Source organism: Pinus tabuliformis, chromosome 4_1, assembly GCF_031772625.1.
Source record: "Pinus tabuliformis cultivar Carrire ecotype Pingquan chromosome 4_1, CPIR1, whole genome shotgun sequence".
NCBI lineage: Eukaryota > Viridiplantae > Streptophyta > Pinopsida > Pinales > Pinaceae > Pinus > Pinus tabuliformis.
In genome coordinates, this window is record NC_142303.1 from 777,213,101 (window position 1) to 777,232,619 (window position 19,519).

The 19,519-nt window shown below is 35.2% G+C and overlaps 1 pseudogene; it reads right to left on the bottom strand.

Annotated features, from left to right (window-relative positions):
* Window positions 1-325: 325 nt before the first annotated feature.
* LOC149178436 (potassium channel AKT1-like) lies at window positions 326-13,590 on the bottom strand (annotated as a pseudogene).
* Between the last annotated feature and the right edge of the window lie 5,929 nt (window positions 13,591-19,519).

Genomic DNA, 19,519 nt, shown 5'->3' on the forward strand with positions numbered 1-19,519 from the left:
GCCATAATGAATTATTCTCTCAGTGCCCACAACATCCCACCTACATGAGGTCCAAAAAGATATTAGAAGTCTTGATAGATCACCATTAACAATAAACAAGAAATCCACCACCATGTCTCCACCTTGCAATATTTTCCTATATGCTTCTCCTTGGAGTCAAGTTTTTTCATGAGTATATTATTCATTTGTTGAAAACCTTGTACTTCTAGAAATATTTCATTATATTTGTGAAAGGCCTCCCAAATCTAGCCAAATAATTACAAAATCTAATGCCTTAAATTTCTACAACTATCATTTAGGCATGTTGACAAAATTTCTACAACTATCATTGATCATCCTTCTTATATATCTCTTCAGTCTCTTCATTGTCAACAAGGAATAGATGATCCCCTTCTCTAATGACATCGATATCATCTATTTCTACAGAATCTTCACTCAAAACTTTCACAAACAAATAATCAAAATTTTCACCTGCGAGAACAACAATTTTATGAATGGCTAATTTTAAGTTCTTCTGCAGTGCTCTGATTTCAAATATTATAGGAAATATGAACTCATGAAATCATGAGTTCATATATAAAATAAATACTTACCACCAATTTTCAGTAGCTCCTGAATTGCATTTGGCAAGAGTATCACTTTCCCTAGTTTCTTATTTTCTTTGATGTAAATTGGGTGATGTTTGCAGATCATCACTCTTTTAGGAAGAGAAGGGCTTGTCCAACAGGAACACTTAATTGCATGACTCATGCCACCAACACTAGGGTTGGTGTTGGAAGGCATTGTGACTATACCGAAAAGAGAATTGTCAAAATTAGCAACTCTTTTCCTCTGCAATCCATTAGGTGGAGTGGAAATTGTATTTATAAAATGATGAATGCCATTTTCCTCTACAGATCCTAAAGGGTTCGTGATCTCAGCATGATTTTTCTCATCTAGGTTCGATGGGATAGACGAATCTTTGATAGATAAACATAAGTGTGAATATGTTGATTGAGATTTTTCTTGAAATAATTCCCATATTTATTCATGTCCTTGATGCTCCTACCAAATCTTTTGGTGTCCAACCACTACAATCTGTTTTGTTCATGTCTGCTCCATGGTCCAGAAGATACTTCACTACCTCTATCAATCCATCACTGATGGAAACATGGAGGGATGTGTTCCCATATCCATTTGTTGCATTTATATCTTCTCCATAACTTAGTAAATCATTCAACATATCCAAATCCTTATTTTGTGCAGCAGTGTAGAGGAAACTGCCAATAGTACTGGTCTGAAGATTTGCACCATTATCACAAAGTAATGTGGAAACCGGTTTATGTTGGCTCAGTATTGCTTCCCACAGAGGAACACTTCTATCTTCATATATTAAGTTTATGAAATGTTAAATATACTCTGGTCAAATTCTTCATTTTATTAACAGTGGCAATAGTTTGAAATTTAAAAAGATGTTGATTTCACTGAGCTTTAGAGAAAATTTTAGAACACATGTTTATATTAAGAAATACACTCCTTGATTGGGAAAACAACTAACGAGTGCACAAGGGAGGGGAGAATATACTCTTTCTATTGACATCTACTCCATATTCTAAAAGAAGGTTGACACAATCTTTAAATCCATTTGCTACAACAATGTCCTTATAACAAAAAAAAAAAACAAAATAGAAAGTTTTAATTAGTTATCCCACTCATAGCAGTGTATGCTTTCAAATTAAAATATGTACTTAAGTCAGGAACCACAAAAACGTAAAGAAAGTGTTGCGAAGACCATGAAACTCTACTGATCAAAATGAATTTTAGTTTTGAAATTTACCAAGGGTGTGTGGCCATTGCTGTCTGATTCATTAGGATCCATCCCTCTTTTCAATAATTCCTCCATTAGAAGGGCATCCCCTATTGAAGCAACAAAACATAGACTAACAGGTACATCCATTCTTCTTTTGGCTAGCAACTGATCTATTTCTTTTGAAAGTTGTCCAAAAGTTGGGTCCTTCAGTTCCTTCAATTTCTAGAGTCATATCAACATGAAGTTAAGTTTTCCTGCAATACTAACCAAGACATTACAATAATACATTTAATTGATCCTATTCCTAGAAAAACCTATTATGGTAAGTTCACTCAGCATATTTATCGTAATTCTTTCTTGTAAACCTTAAGAAGGTTTTTCATGATGGTCGATCCATTTGCATTATTAGATTGTAAAATATTCATGAATGAATTGTGGTTCAGTCACAAAAGTTGAGAAAGCCTCTTTGTATGGATTGTGTATTGTTGTGGTCTATAACAGAGCACTCCAGTTTCTCGAAAAACATCTCCGGGCTGGGACTGCCCAAGAATCTGGAATGCAGTAGGAGACGAGTTCACAATAAAGAAACCATCTGACTTAGTTTTGTGATTTCAAAACAATGTATGTGATACTAATGCCTGGGGTAAAACAAACAAGTCATTTGGAATGAGATGTCATTTTTGTACTTCAAATTTTCCAATGTGACTAAAACATAAAGTGAAACAAATGGTAGTTCCAAATTTATTTGAAGATGAGATGCAAACATTATAATATCCATGCTTATTATGTAATGACTCTCCTAACAAGAAGATACTAAGATGCTTATTATGTAATCACTTAAATTTTAAAAAAATAGCTTGCCTCTTATGTTTTACCCTTGTCTTTGTCTGTTAGTATGTCCTACAAAATGAAACAAAATTTCAATGTTATTCTAGCTCCACATCAACATTTACAATGCTTTGTTGTAGTTCTTTGTTTGAACACACACATTCAGCAAAAGAAATAAAGTGAACCACCCAAAATTTCTAAAATTTTAGACTCTGTAACATTCAGAAAGATACCTACCATAGCACCATTGCACCAGACACTAACACATAAAAATATGTGGGTGCTTCATTGATTAAAATGACATCTTCCTTTGGGGGAAAGTACTCTGCCTTCATCTCTGAAACCTTCCAAGCACAGGGTGAATATTAGGTTATTTTTTCCTCAAAGTTGTTGTATTGAAGCCCACTAGCAAAGACAAAAATAAGGTATCCTTACCATAAATAGGTAGTACTTACCAGCTGGAAAAGAAAATCATGCGACACTCCTTGGAAAGGATACACTTTATCAACAATAGGAAAAAACAAGACATTTGCAATGCTTGTGCGGATGGTCTTTGGTGGATCATTTGATGTTTCTTCTTGTTGTAATCCCTCTGTCCTGGATTTCAACCATATATGTGCCAACATTTGATCTTGCAGTTGTAGTGGTAGCCAATTCCTAAAAGAAAATCTTGAAGTTGCCTAAATTGTGTCCCTCTGCAATCAAAATGAAAGTCAAATCCTCATATGACGTAGCATTTTTGCATTGAAAAGAGAGAATATGTAGGTATAACTTTTCTATACACAAATCTATTAAAAATATATTCCTTACAAATTTCATTGTCCGACTTGTGCCATGTACAATTAAATTTGTCATGTTTCCTATCAAGTATGTAGTCAAACCCAAATTAAATAACAGGTAGACAATTTCAAATATCATTTCTCTCATATTTTTAGCATGCAGGTCTCCATATCCAAAAATGGTCAGAATTGTAATGGAAATATTGATTGCAGTAATATAGAGAATCAAAGGGCTTTGTTTCATAAAATATGGAAACGCAACACTAATCCATATCCTACTTCGATCATGACATCTAGCAGTAAGCAGACATGAAAGGAATCTAGCATAGTGAAGTGCAAAAAGTGTTAAATGCACTGTTGAGAAAATATGGTTTCAAATTCATTATGTTGGTGAATACTATTTGCAATTAAACATTTCCTTCCACTAAATTCAGGAGAAATGAAATTGTTGGTGTTAACTTACACAAACAAGCTTAAAACAGCATGTCCAGAAATAGTTGATTCGGATATTCTTCTCTGGTCTCGAGAATCAAGTACTGATCTGGAGTCTTGAGAGCAGGGCACTCAAATAATTGAGTTGGAAGCTTTTTTCATGGAAAGTTTCGTGCCTCAAATATCCCAAGTATTGGAAGAGTCAAAGTATTTGATACCAATGATTAAAATTTCATTTGAATAGCATTTCTTCTTTGTCCTCATTAACAATGTTTCTCGTTCTGAAGGCGATAAAAAACTACCTGTGTATTTCTCAAAAGGAAACCCTCTTTCAAACTATATTGTTCTGTCTTCCCCAAATCAAGATCTTCTTTCAAACTAGATTGCGTAGAAGAATCAAGAAAATATAGTAGCATGTGTGAATTAAGAACAAATAATAGTTGTCCACTCAAAACTACCCATTCCTTTGAAGTTCAAGCCCAAAACTATTCAATCCTATGAAGTCCAACAGAACATGGAAGATATGACCATAACCCCTTCCTCCCTCCAAGTTACTAAGAACATTGCCATAGGTGCCAAAACTCATTAGAATCATAACAAATAAGCACTTTGTCTACATCAAATCCAAAGGTATTTGATGGGAGCAAGCAAATACCCATCCTCGGGAGCAAGCTATCTAGTAGATGCAAATTTTGAACACAATGAATAACTTAGATCCGATAGTATTTGAAGCATATCCTTAACAAAATGTAGTTTAGCAAATGTGAACTTCGATATGAACTGGTTGCAAACTTGTCAAAAATATAATACAGGCGGGCAAGATCGAAGAATCTTCTTTAATCATGCAAATAAGCTACCATATTTATTGCACTTTATACTTCTTGCAATTTCACGACTTCCTTAGTTGACATGGTTGTATGAACGGGTTGCAAACTTGTCAATAATATAATATAGGGGGAAAAGAACCAAGACTCTTCTTTAATCATACAAATAAGCTACCATATTTTCTGCACTTCATATTGTTTGCAAATACATGACTTCCCTAACTGACATGGTTTTAAGAGTTTCTTTCCTGAGAATCATCAATCAATATCAGATGCATTCACAATCAAAGCCCCTTGCGAATTTGGGTATAGAATTTGTGCCATCTACCCTTAAACCTAAACCTATGTGTTACTAAATATAAAAATATACGCATGAGCTAACCCCTCAAGGATTCTTTTTCCAAGGAACACTTTGCAGAGAAACCTACTAGATGCTTGTCCACTTTGGTGGATAGTTTCCCCAGTGAGCCTTACCCAGGAGGAACTGAATAATATAGCTGTGGGCATGAAATTAGCCAATTGCCCAGCAATATCTCCAACAACTAGTTCAATTAATCCCTGGCATTCTATCAAAAATCCTAATCTCCTAGGGATAAACCATTTGGGGTAGAAGAACTAAGCCATCAAACATCTCATTCACCATCTTTTTCTTGGATATACAGTGGATCCAATGATCCAATATAGCATCAACCATAATCATCCACTTAGCCTTCACTTCCCTTTTGTCATGAGTTGTCAACTGCTATAGATCTATAACCATAGTCACAATATCCTTGAGATTATTCTCTTCTAGTACAAATGAAACCCTCACCTTTCACCATAATAAATTTGAGGCACCATCCAATCTGTCTTCACACCTGAGGCTAGCTGCACAAACTCCCTAATCTAAAAATTAGTTTGAATTCCTTTTGATAGACTGATTGCTATTCCTTTCTCCATCCAATCTGTCCTCACACCTGAGGTTGTCTGCACAAACTCCCAAATCTAAAAAATAATTTGAATTCCTCTGATTTCTATACCTTTCTCCCTACGTTGCAAATTCCTAAGAATCACAATCACATAAATAACTTTGATACCATGTTGAAATTGGATTGAGGAAATAGGCGGTTCAGTTTTGTTTTACTGTGGGTATTTTTTATAACCTCTTGACTACAAAATGGTTTTAAAATATGTTGCAATTCTTTCAATCGGCTAAAGAGAATGTTCACCATTCTTCATGTATATTGTAAGTAATTTAATTGCATTTTTTCACAATACATATGAGCAGATTGTTGGCATTATGAGACAAGTGTTGTCCTTGATGGCAAATCACACAGATGATAAATTATAGTGCAGCAAAGTTATTTTCAAGTTCATGCACTTTCATGCAGAGAAATTTTTCTTTCATGTAGAGAAACGTTCACACACTTTCATGCAGAGAAAAGTTTCTTTCATGTAGAGAAAAGTTCATGCACTTTCATGCAGAGAAAAGTTTCTTTCATGTAGAGAAAAGTTCACGCACTTTCATGCAGAAAAAAGTTCCTTTCATGAAGAGAAAATTCACACACTTTCATGGAGAGAAAAGTTCACACACTTTCATGGTTGGTTCATGGTATTAGTCCGACAGTTTTTGATCCTGTGGTTTTGGTCCGTGGTATTGCATCCAAAAGTGTTGATCCCAAGTATTGGGTCCATGGTATTGAATTGTTATGGTTTTTGGTCCGTGGTATTGTGAAATTCCTAAGGCTATAAAAGAGGAAGGAGATCATTTGGCAAGGTATCTTCTGATTAATTGAATATCTGATAAAGTGCTAGATCTAGAATACGGTGATTGGGTTAGGGTGCAGATATAGATCTGAATAAAGAAGGAACTTGAGCTTTATAAGGCAGATCTACTGATGGGTCGAGATCTCCTTGGCACATGATCAGATCTGTAGATCTGATAGTCTGGGGTATGAGTAAAGTCTGAAAAATTGATCTATACCTGCAGGACTGCAGGTGCGGAGATGTGCAGGCAAGCCGTAGACTCAGGTGTGGAGGTGCGCAGGCAAGTAGCAGGAGAAGGTGCGGATGTACGCATGTTTTCTATTGGTGAAGTTGTGATTTTTCATGAAATCTATTTAGCTGCTCCTATTTATTATTGCAGTATTCTGGGATCTAAAGTGATGTCTGGGTACTGGTACTGTGTTCTGATAATAGCATTCTGAGAAGTGATTGATTGATTGATTATGTTCATAATGACTTATCCTTATATGATCTGATGGACTAGATCTGATTGCTAACACACATATTATCCTTGTATATGTATTGATCTGGTGATTGAGTGATTCAGAAGATTGATTGATTATGTGCTTCAATGATATTTATGGGTCCAGTATGAAAATTGGATGAAACATGGCCTTTCAGATTATGTGTTGTGCTTCAGGTGTATCCAGTTTGAAAATGTATGAAACGTGGTACCCGGAGGAGAGAAGACTGTAGGCCGGCGCCTATGTACTAGTATCTTAGCTAGTACAAGAGCTAAGGGGGTGGTAGCTCCCTTTCAGTAGCAGTTGAAAACTTTGGAGCATTGTAGCAGGTAGCAGCCTGTGTACTAGTAAATGGATCGGCTAGTACAAGAACTATGGGGGTTGTAGCTCCCTTGCAGGAGAGACTGGAAAATGAGAGAGGGTTGTAGCTCTCTACAGGTAGAAGCTTGTGTACTGGTACAAGACTGCACCAGTACAGAAATATTGTAAAAGGATTTTCTTATTAAGAAGAATATTGAGATGACTTACAGTAGGTGGTTTTCTCCCACATTGGTTTTCCACCTTATATCATGGTGTTCATGTGTGTGGCTTATGTGTGATGATCTGTTCTATTTTACAACACCTGTTTACTGTTAATATGGTTGATAATGTTCTAATGCACTCATTGAAGATCAATTAACTGAATCATAAGTTTACTGAATATACGTGGGTATTCTTAACTGAAGCAGCGTATATGACTCAGACTATGGAAATGAAAAGGTTATATTGATTTGATAATACTGATTCACCCCCCCCCTCTCAGTATTATTTCCAACACAGATAAGTATCTCCATTCCCTTTGTTATAGTTTTCTATAATAAATGAGGAAAATAAAACTCTATGCTCAATTATATTGAGATATTTGTGTGATCATATAAAATTCTTGTTAAGAGTACCAAGAAGACCGATGCATCCATATGAGTCCACCTATTCTCTACTCTATTCTCTAACATGAAATCTAGAATCGCCTCTCTATACATACTCGTTAAATACGTGTAGCGGAATTTTCCCGTTTTCCCTAAGATCATGAATTGCAATGTAGTAGAATTTGCTCATTTTTTCTAAGATCATGAATTGCAATGCGACACTCAAGGTGCAGGCATTAACAAACTGTTGATACAAAACCTCATGCTACTCTACGAGTCTAGTTAAGATTGTTAGCTGGAATCTCAAGTTGGATAACCATGCACATACTTATATATAAGCAATCAAGGATCTCGGATTTATAAATTAGTTTTAACTAGTTTAGATATTCATACCTCTGTAGATCCTCCAAATGTAGAATTGTGGGGGTGTAGGATATTGCAACCTTATGGATGGATGGGATTTGTCAAATCCTTTGGCCTAAGAAAATCAAATATAGTTTGAACTATTGAATTCTCCAATAGGTTTAGATCAGCTAGCCTTATCCCATAAAAATATTTGGATGTAGCCTAGGGCTCCTGTAGAAATCACTGGACCTCGATGGTTCATTCAATAAATCCTAATGAAAATAAACATGTGCATAAAATCTACTTCGTAATAAAATTGAAACACTCTTTGACTCTATCATTTATTTTTGAATGCAACATTGATTATGAGCATTATGAATTGTAATGCTGGGACTGCCCAAGAGTCTGGAATGTAGCAGGAGACAAGTTTATAGTAAAGAAATCAACTGAATTAGTTTTATGATTTCAAAATAATGTATGTGCTACTAATGCCTGGGGTAAGTCATTTGGAATGAGACATGTCATTTCTGTACTTCAAATTTTCCAATGTGACTAAAACATAAAGTGAAACAAATGGTTGTTCCAAATTTATTTGTAAATGAAATGCAAACATTCTAATATTCATGCTTATTATGTAATGAATCTCCTAACAAGAAGATACTAAGAGCGTGAATAATAACTTTAAAAAAAATTAGCTTGCCTGCTCTGTTTTACCCTTGTCTTTGTCTGCTAGTATGTCCTGCAAAATGAAACAAAATTTCAATGTTATTCTAGCTCCACATCAACATTTACAACTCTTTGTTGCAGTTCTCTATTTGAAGACACATTCGGCAAAAGAAATAAAGTGAACCACCTAAAAGTTCTGAAATTTTAGACTTTGTAACGTTCAAAAAGATACCTACCATAGCACCAGACACTAATACATAAAAATCTGTGGGTGCTTTGTTCATTAAAATGACATCTTCCTTTCGAGGGAAGTAATTTTCCTTCATATCTGAAACCTTCCAAGCATAGGGTGACTATTAGGTTATTTTTTCATCAAAGTTGTTATATTGAAGCCCACTAGCAAAGACAAAAAATAGGGTTTCTTACCATAATTGGATAGTACTTACCAGATAGAAAAGAAAATCATGTGACACTCCTTGGAAAAGTTGATATGTTTGTTGTGAATAGCTTTTGCTAGCTTTCATTACAATATTTGAAGATATTGGACAATCCTAACTCAGAAATTAATCAATAAACAACATGCAGAGTGGGAGACATAGATGGCAAGGTATTTTTTCAGGCACAAAATTGGACAATCATAGACCCCAGGAGAGAAATGGTAAGTTTAAAATTCATGATGCAAAACTGAAACACCAGCTACATTGACCTAGAGTTTTGAAGTGTGGCACTGCAGGAAGAATTTGTGTCAAGGAGACGTTCATGAAAAAATTGCAAGTGTGCTTGATATTGCAAGTTGAATGCCAAAATTACAGTACTTCAGTTTTGATCTATGATAAGATTTGTGCCAAGAATCCATGATAGACACAATAGGGACCCACTCTAGCATGGAAATTAAACATGTGGTATTAAAGGTTGTGAAGAGTATTGTGATTGTAGAAAATGTATGGAAAGCCGTGGAAATATGGATAAAGAAGCTAGAGTGGGAAGGTGCTGCATGCATGTCTATTGACCTGCTAATAGGAGAAGAGAGAAATTCATGTGCTGTGGATTCCTAGAGTAGCTTGGAGGTGAGATTTTGAGGATAATTCTGAATAAAATGGACACCAAGGAAGCTAGAATTGTAGAACTCCCAAAGTAGTTAATCTGAGGTTTTGATAGTAACTGATATTAGTGCAGTCAACAACAATGCAAAATACTTACAAATGTGAAAAAAAGAATGTGATTTATAAAAGAATATTGTTGTAACTATGCATTATGTACACTCCACATTGTATTAGGTATTTATGAAAGCACAAAATTGGTGGAGAGTGATCATCTTTGGCCAAGATTCTCAGGGTCACGAAATAAAAATTATAGAGTTGGGTGAGTGATATTGTTGACCAAGTCGTACATGATATATCCACAATGAGGTGGGCGGGATACAAAATATAAAAATCCATTTCTATATATATTTGGTTTAAGTACACTGGGAATTAGTGACCAAGTCTCATCAATACCTCCTTCTCTTTCCATTTAGGATTTCCTCCAACAATAAGTTGAACATAGTGGAGATTGAGTTAAAAAATAACGACATATGTGTGCCATGGATGTTACTAAAAATCATCCATAACAAAACTTAACAACTTCTGGTTCAAAGGGCACGAAGTCTTTAGTCTCATTCACCTTAATTTAACTAACACTCAGAAGTGTGAATTGGTTGTAACAACTCTACACATTTTTAGAGTCATGGGGAGATGTTTTATGTTGATCAATTTTTCCTGTGAGCAAAGTTATATTTCTTTTTGTTCTTCTTGAAACTATGCTAACAAATGTAAGTATCAAAAAACCTTCTGCATCTTTAGACAGGAGAAACATGTGCATGTGAATGTGTGTGTGTGCATGTGTAAGAGTGAGAGAAGCCATTGCAAACCAACCTAGTTATGTTATGTAATTGAACTTGGTTTTCACTCTACTTTTAAATGGGAGATATAAGTTCAAAGAAGATAGTATTTAAAAAGTCATCTCTACCATGACTTCTTGATCCATAACTCTATTACAGTATTATCGTTCCTTTTGAAAGTTGGTGAGATACAAGGTTTAAAACCAAACTGCTATTCATACTTGTTAGGTGCCCAGGTTCTGGCATGGCCGGGATATATGACCCCTCCCTCATTTGCATCATAGAGGTCAAAGTAACTAAAGGAATTCTTCGAGTCAAATACAGACACTTTCTAGCCTATTGACCGCTTGATGCATCTACATCAGACACAAGCAAACACATATACATGGATAGATGGCTCTAGCCAGTGTTACCAGAAATAAGAGACAATAATGAAAAGGTGGGGGGGGGGGGGGGGGGGGGGAAGCAGAAATGAAACAATAATAGAAGGTTTCAAGGGATGAGATACTTGACCCCCTCCTAATGCGTGAATATATTACGTATTTGAAATTGATCAGCAATATTCTAATGTAGTATCGATATGGTAACAGAAACAAGAACGAGAAACAGGCTTATTGGTCAATTGTCTGGTATCATAGGTTTCTATCATTACACTTCCTCAGCGCAGTTGTAGAGATGAAAAAACTCGTTTCATTGCATGAATTTTGTAATCATGAAAAGAACAGAGCCCCATCTACAAACACCGTATTTTATTTGCAACTCCTCTACAATTTCACCAGTAACCCTAAATCCCTTTCTACACCCAAACTTTCCAAATTGTGTAAATTGGCAACAGCGCCCGAGTAGTCACCTTACTCCCTCAACATCCCCACCCTCGCCCTGCTACTCGTGAAACCTTGCATTGGAAAAAACTTCCCGTTTTATGCAATTGCAAGAATAGATTGATGTTATCAGAGTAGTCTGTGTGTATTTATCTTATTCCCTGTTTGAGGATTTTGTTAAAGGGCTTTGTTTGAGAATTCACAAATTTTGTAGCATGTGCACTGAATACATTAAAAAGGAATGAAAAGAACCAAAATCCAACACAAGATTTCCGAAAAAGAAAATATCCAAATTCAAAGTTAGTTTTGTGATTTCAAAACAATGTATGTGCTACTAATGCCTGGGGTAAAACAAACAAGTCATTTGGAATGAGATATGCCATTTCTGTACTTCAAATTTTCCAATGTGACTAAAACATAAAGTGAAACAAATGGTTGTTCCAAATTTATTTGTAGATGAGATGAAAACATTATAATATTCATGCTTATTATGTAATGACTCTCCTAACAAGAAGATACTAAGAGCATGAATAATCACTTTCATTTAAAAAAGAAAAAATAGCTTTCCTGCTCTATTTTACCCTTGTCTTTCTCTGCTAGTATGTCCTGCAAAATAAACAAAAATTCAATGTTAGTCTAGCTCCACATCAACATTTACAATGCTTTGTTGCAGTTCTCTGTTTGAAGACACACATTCGGCAAAAGAAATAAAGTGAACCACCTAAAAGTTCTGAAATTTTAGACTCTATAATGGTCAAAAAGACATTTACCATAGCACCAGTCACTCACACATAAAAATATGTGGGCGCTTCATTCATTAAAATGCCATCTTCCTTTGGGGGGAAGTACTCTGCGTTCATCTCTAAAACCTTCCAATCATAGGGTGACTATTAGGTTATTCTTTCCTCAAAGTTAGTGTACTAAAGCCCACTAGGAAAGACAAAAAATAGCATATCCTTACCATAATTAGACAATACTTACCAACTGGAAAATAAAATCATTTGACACTTATTGGAAAAGATGCACTTATCAACAATAGGGAAAAACAAGACGTTTGCAATGCTTGTGCAGATGGCATTTGGCAAATCATTTAATGATTCTTCTTGTTGCAATCGCTCTGCCCTAAATTTCAAGCATATATGTGCCAACATTTGATCTTACAATTGTAGTGGCAGCTGATTCCTAAAAGAAATTCTTGAAGATGCCTGAATTTTGTCCCCCTTCAATTAAAATGAAAGTGAAATCCTCATATGACGTAGCAATTTTGCATTGAAAAGAGAGATTATGTAGCTATCTATTAAAAATATATTCCTTACAAATTTCATGGTCTGGCTTGTGCCATTTATAATTAAATTTGTCTTGTTTCCTATCAAGTATGCAGTCAAACCCAAATTAAATAACATACAGTGGATATCAAATATCATTTCTCACATATTTTCAGCATGTAGCTCTCCATATCCAACAGTGTCCAGAGTGGTAATGGAAAAATTGATTGCAGTAATATAGCGATTCGAAAGGCTTTTGTTTCATGAAATGTGGCAGCACCAATCCATGTCCTACTCTGATCATGATATCTTGTAGCAAGCAAATATGAAAGGAATCCAAAACAGTGAACTGTAAAAAGTGTTACCTACACAGTTGAGAGAATATGGTTTCAAATTCTTTATGCAATGAATACTATTTGCAATTAAATATTGCCTTCCACTAAATTTAGGAAAAATGAAATTTTTGGTGTTAAATTACACAAACAAGCTTAAAACATCATGTCCAGAAATAGTTGATTCAGATATTCTTCTCTAGTCTTGAGAACAGAGCAAGGAGGCTGCCATCAAGGGTGAGCAGAAAGCAAGTGATGCTAGAGTCATGGGCAGTTACGAATTTGGTCCTCTTGAGGCCATAGCACTTGACTCTCATCTGCTCATGGTGCAAGCCTGAGAAGGCCAACATGAAGCTATTGGGAGCATGAGAAACAACACACAAACCCTTAGGGTTTTCCTTCATCTCAATATCATGCACCAACTTCAAATCCATGAAATTGTACACAAAAATATTGTGCCCCAACACCACCACACTCTGATCCTGTATTAGCTTCATGGCTCGAACCGCAGACCTAAAGGATAATTCCTAATACAACAACCTGATGATCATCCCAGATCATGACCTTATTGGGTGTTACTGGGGATTTAAAACCCCACCCACGAGGGCCAAAATATTACATCGGAATAACATCTCCACAACAAAAATACCACCATTGTTGAAGTCCCTTCTAAAGGTTTCTCTAAATGGATCATAGTTGTAAACCTAGAAACCCTGCCCTGTGCCACAGGAAAAGCAACCACAACCTGGAGACCCTACTATGTGCCACAGGAAAAACAGTCGAAGTCCAACCTGGAAACCCTACTCTGTGCCACAGGAAAAACAACCGAAGTCTTGGTTTGACGATACATAGAGCAATAGGATTATTCACTAGTAGTATCTGGAGAAGACGACCAATTTGGATTTGGATTGAGAGAGAATAGGGGCAGTCCTACTGCTGGGCTGTGAAAAAATAGTATTATCACATTCCTTACAAAACAAAAAGAAAACAACCCAACCAAAACAAAGAGTTAAAACATAAACATCTTTCATCTCACAGAAAGGTCATAATTCAAGCTTTATTTTCTAAAATTAATATCATTGTAGAGTTACGTTGTTTGTTCAAGTTAATCTCAAACATCAAATGTAATCATAATCAAATATGAGCATTGCTAGAGTCCTCCTCTATTGTTTGGTCCTTCTTTCATTTTCACGTTCATGAGGGATTTAAAGTTCTTGTAGCTTTTGTTCATTAAAAGAATACGACAATATGGAAGGTCAAATGACAAATCTATATTGGCTTAGTATGTTATTGCTTGTGTTTTTTTATTGTTTTGAAAGAATTTTGTTAGCATTAGTGATACTTAATAAAAATATTATTTGGCGTGATAAAACTAATATAGAAATACGTTATAATAGGGAAAAGTTAAAAGCTTCTGATTATTTGAGCATTGTTATTTTATGTATGCAACTTATATAGTTGTGTGTTTGATCCTGTAAATGGTGCAAAAAGAGTATGTTAGACTTTTGAAATTAGATGAATTCAGTGACAATTGATGTCTATTTATTTGATTTTGTAAGTGGTGGTGAGATGTTGCAAAATAATTATGTGGTGTTTTTTTATATTAGATGTATCTAGTGCTCCCCAAAAAAAGATTCAATTTTCATCAGTTTCCAAGGAGTTTTCAAAAATCGCCACTAAATCTCTAAAAAATTTCTAGAGACAGTTTTGACAAGACTTTCCAAAGCTTAAACCGCCCCTAAAGGTTTTTTTTGTAGTAGTGTTTTCATTATATGCCCATTACAAATAAGTTAACCAATATAAACTTGACATCAAATCAACATTCACAAGATTAATGAAGGGGAAAATAAGGGAACTTCAAATTTAGAAGGGCACAAGTTTTAGAGATATATCACGACAAATATCAACAATCAAGATATTCTACAAATTAGGGTTTTTAAAGGTACATAACTTAGCTTTGGCATAACATTTATTAATATGTAAAATATAGCTGTACCCTATGTCTCCTATATAATACGGAGAGTAAGGAAAAACCCTCGCGTAATGAAGCAATCATAACATAAGTGGAAGGTTCAGTTGAGCAAGATGCCCTAGAGGATATGGAACTTGATGATCTTGATTTGTCACCCATGGAAGAGGCTTGGAACATAAGGAGAGAGATCTAATGGAATGCCCATAATTTGTTTTTGTTGTAGTAGTTCGATCAGAAAGTCTTAAGAGAAAAAGATATTTGGGTATGATTACCACATAGAGTTAGAATATTGAGATTGTAGTAGAGTTGAACTAGTTATTTAAAATCAAGAGAAGAGGAGTAGTTCAAGAAAGGAGCTCTTAAAAGGTTGGTTAATAAGATTTTGACATGGATAAATAATTTTGTGGTGGAAGAGGATTATGTGTCTTTTAGTTCTCCAACCATGGAAGTGTAAGCACCAATGCTCGGAGGTAACCTAGAATGGATTGACTGATATTGAATAACTAAGGGAATAAGGTGCCATGGAGGAAGCACATGCATTAAAGAGGGGAAAATAGGATTTTAATCAAAATGCAATAATTAAGAAGTGGTGGATGAATAGAATGAAGGGGATTCATCACAATACTATGGTAATGAAAATGAGTATTAGTGAGGATGGAAACATAAAGGCACAAGTAAAAGAGCTCAAAAGGTTTCAAAGGTGTCAAGAGAATACCAAAGATTTGTTCAAATAGGGGGATTAAATAATTGGAATGAGCTTGAAGAGAAGAAGAGGTGGGGATAATATGTCCAGAAATTTGGAAGAGAAAAAAGAAGTGATGGCACAAGGAGGTGAGCACATTCAGTTAGATGGATCATGATTGTCTAAAAGGAAGCCTCAGTTTGTAAGGTATTGATTATCCTATGGAGAGAGATATCATCACAAAGAAAGAAGAGGAAGAAATAGTTAGTAATGTGTTCTAATTGTTTGAGCTAGAGGAAGGTCAAGTAGTGAACATGATATAGCCTAAGAAAAGTGGATCCAATAAAAACCAACCACCTTACGAATTTTAAAATCCTAGAGGTAATCCCAACTTTTTATTCTACTTTTGACTTGAGAGTACCTTTTCTTAGCAGTTTGGGATATAATAGTAGTGAAAACAAAATGAAGGTGGGAATACAAGTAGAAGTGGCATATGTTATGTTTGAATTTTAGTTCAAGTAGGGGAGTAGGCCTAATTATTCAAACATGTCCATAAGGTTTTATGTTGGTGAACAATTCAACCAACGATATGGTTATAGTAGTTCCAAGAACATTATAAAGGGTGAGGGTGATGAAAAACCACATTGATTCTTATGTGGATCTATCTCGAGAGTGAAAAGAATTGAAGTGCTAGTTTCTAAGTTGACAAAGATCATAACCACATTGTGGGGAAAACTTCTCTAATGGTGCATGAACTTCATATATATTTATCCCTAGAGTGTAGCTAAGGCCTTGGACTAATTAAAGGTGGTATTTATAGCTAATTTCTAGAGGCTAAACATTTAACAACAAAAAATCACTAAGTTGAAGGAGATTAAGAAAATGGTTGGAGAAAGTTCTCAGGAGCATGATGAAAAATTACAAAACTTGATCAAAAAACTCTCCTATACTATCCATGAAACGCAACACAAAGAATGATCCATTCAAAGTTTGTTGCTCTTTAATAGTGTACCATTAATGCAATAGTCATGGGTGACACAGAGGGATGCCTTATCTTAGGCCATGAGGATAGAATATTTTAGGGTGAACATCCATTTTACTAAAAATTGTCATGCTTGGTAGGATCTAAGAGAGAATTATGTAAGGAGTTCCTTCTAGGTAAAGGACATTGGTATTACTATTGCTAAAGGGGGTGGCCTACAAGGATACATTGGTAGCTATTGATGCAAGAGCATAATTTCAACAATTTATTTCAAAATTTTTATTTGTCCTCGAGAAGGTCTTAGAGATTTCTAGAAGAGGAAGTTGGTTTCCTTGTTGCCCTATAATTATATAGAATTTCTAATTGCATCTTTAGGATAGGAAATTTTAGCAATTTTAGGTAGAAGTTAGGATGTTGTTTGATTTTTAGGGGATTTGAATTTATCTCGAGATTTTTGGATCTTATTGTCTCATAATGTATAAATAAATCCCTTGATCATGAGAATGTAACAATGGGAATGGTTAGAAAATAAATTTGTAGTTTCATTGAATGGGCACAACTCCTAGCTCGTGTTCCTATAAATTATTGTGTGATTGCATGTGAAATGAGTTTTACTATATGGTTATCTAGATCTATTAAGTTATACTATGGATGGACGAGATCATTTTGATCTCTTTTATTTACTAGATTTTTGTTGTCTAACTCTAGTTCTCAATCTCTTTTGGTATCATAGTCAATAGTTGATGAATTGATAGTTAATAATCGATGTGCAAATTGTTAATTTCATGGTGATTGGTGATTGATTGGGAGTAATTTGGTTTTAGATACGCCTTAAATGTTGAACAAGGTCAACATATATAGACAATGCATGGTGAAAACATGGGATTAGAATGTTTGGGGGTTGTAGCATTCCAAGAAAAGGAAATCACATCAAGACTGAAGAAGGTTCGATATCACCAAAGCATTGTGGCATGTAACCATCCAAGAAATGGATTAGGGGTTAATGAGTATAGGGGGTAGCTATAGTGTCCCTTTCAACATTACTTGGGTTTTTTTAAACCCCACTCCAAAAGAACAACCTCTAAAAGTCAAGACTTTGAGGGCCATTTAAAAAAAAAAAATACATGGAAAAGCATAACTTCTAAAAGGTCAAGTATTTTAGGGGTGTTTATTGAAAATATATGAATAGAATTTACAACAATTCTCTTAAGTGCAATAGAATTTGATATGGCAGCATGAATTAAACCCTTTGGTTTTGGTTCCTATGTGGCCAGCTTTCCAATTGGTCAATGGAAAGGGTTCTATTTACTAACCTTTTTTTTTATATTTAGAAACCAAATCAACTCACCACCCAAACTTGGAGATTAAATTATATCTTAACATTGGCAACTTTATGAATGTATGGATTCCATGTTAACATGCATACGTATGCAACTCCTAGTTTATCATACGTTCGAGAATAAACTTGACACATTTTGTTAATATAAGCTGCAATTTATGTGACAAGTTCTCACTTCCATAATCATTTATTTTTCAAAATCTCTCATAATTTTAGCAAGTTTGATTATATGATTACGACCACATATTGGCAGCTTAGAGAACCCTCAAAAATTCATTGAATCAAATAGCGAGCACCATGAATGGGAATCTAGGTATATCACTATGTGCCATTATGTGTCCATAGGGTGACCAATAATCCAATCCTAATCAATGTTTGGTCCTAGAATTCAATTGGTTAGGGAGTGTGCTTCATGGAGTTTTATTTACATGAGCAAGGATCTTTTCTTTTATTCCCTTTAAGCACACTGCTAGGCAAGTTTGTTCAAAGAACTTACTTTTGAAGGTTCCCAAATCCCCAATTCACCTAAGGTCTTAAACCATCAATTTCATGTTCAAATACAAATGCAAGTTATCCATGGGCAAAAAAATACCAGTTGAGATAGCCTCTCAAGGTCACCACATGGAAAACAAGATCTAACAAGTTCTCTGATATTGACCAGATCTCTGGTTATACCCACATTTATAGCAAACCAATTTCTTCCTCTATTGTCCACAATTCATTATTATTTCAATTTTCACTACTAAAGTGCTGCAACAGACCTAGTTCCTCTACTATCCACCAGGTAATCTCTTATTTCCCTTGTTGCTACAAGAGATCTATAGAGATCTATTTCCTGCTATCTTCTTATTTGGGCCTCAACCTTGTAGTTCATGAGCAATCATGACTGTGATCTCTTCGTTTTAGTGTTCCAGGCATCCAATCCACACTCATGATTGTGAATAATCAGTAAGAGATTGGGTAGGTAGATGATCGTTGCAGGTATAATACTATCGGAATCTGTTACTGCTTCAGTCTCTTCAAGCACTGCAAATGCAATATTGAGACATCCAAAAAAGTTCACAAGAAGAAACTGATTTGTCTACCAAATTTCCTTGAATACACCCATTTCAACATACAAAATCTGCAACAGGACATAGTGCTCTTTCATGCTCCACTATGAAGTTTGCACAATCCTAACCCTAAACAATAGATTGCTCTGCCAATCCATTATAGCCTGAGTTGTGAGTGACCACATGTTTTCATTGTTCTAGGTTTAGGTCCTCATCAAACACTTTCCCACCCAGATGCTCACCAACTATGAGAGTTATGCCCACACCAGCGTCCCATGAATATGAGATGAGAAGGAATCACATGCATGTCGGTGAATATAATTAAAATATTTTCCCTTAGAAGAAGGAGGCCACATTGGAAACTTGTTTTACTGGTTAAGCTATAGCTCAACTTTGAAA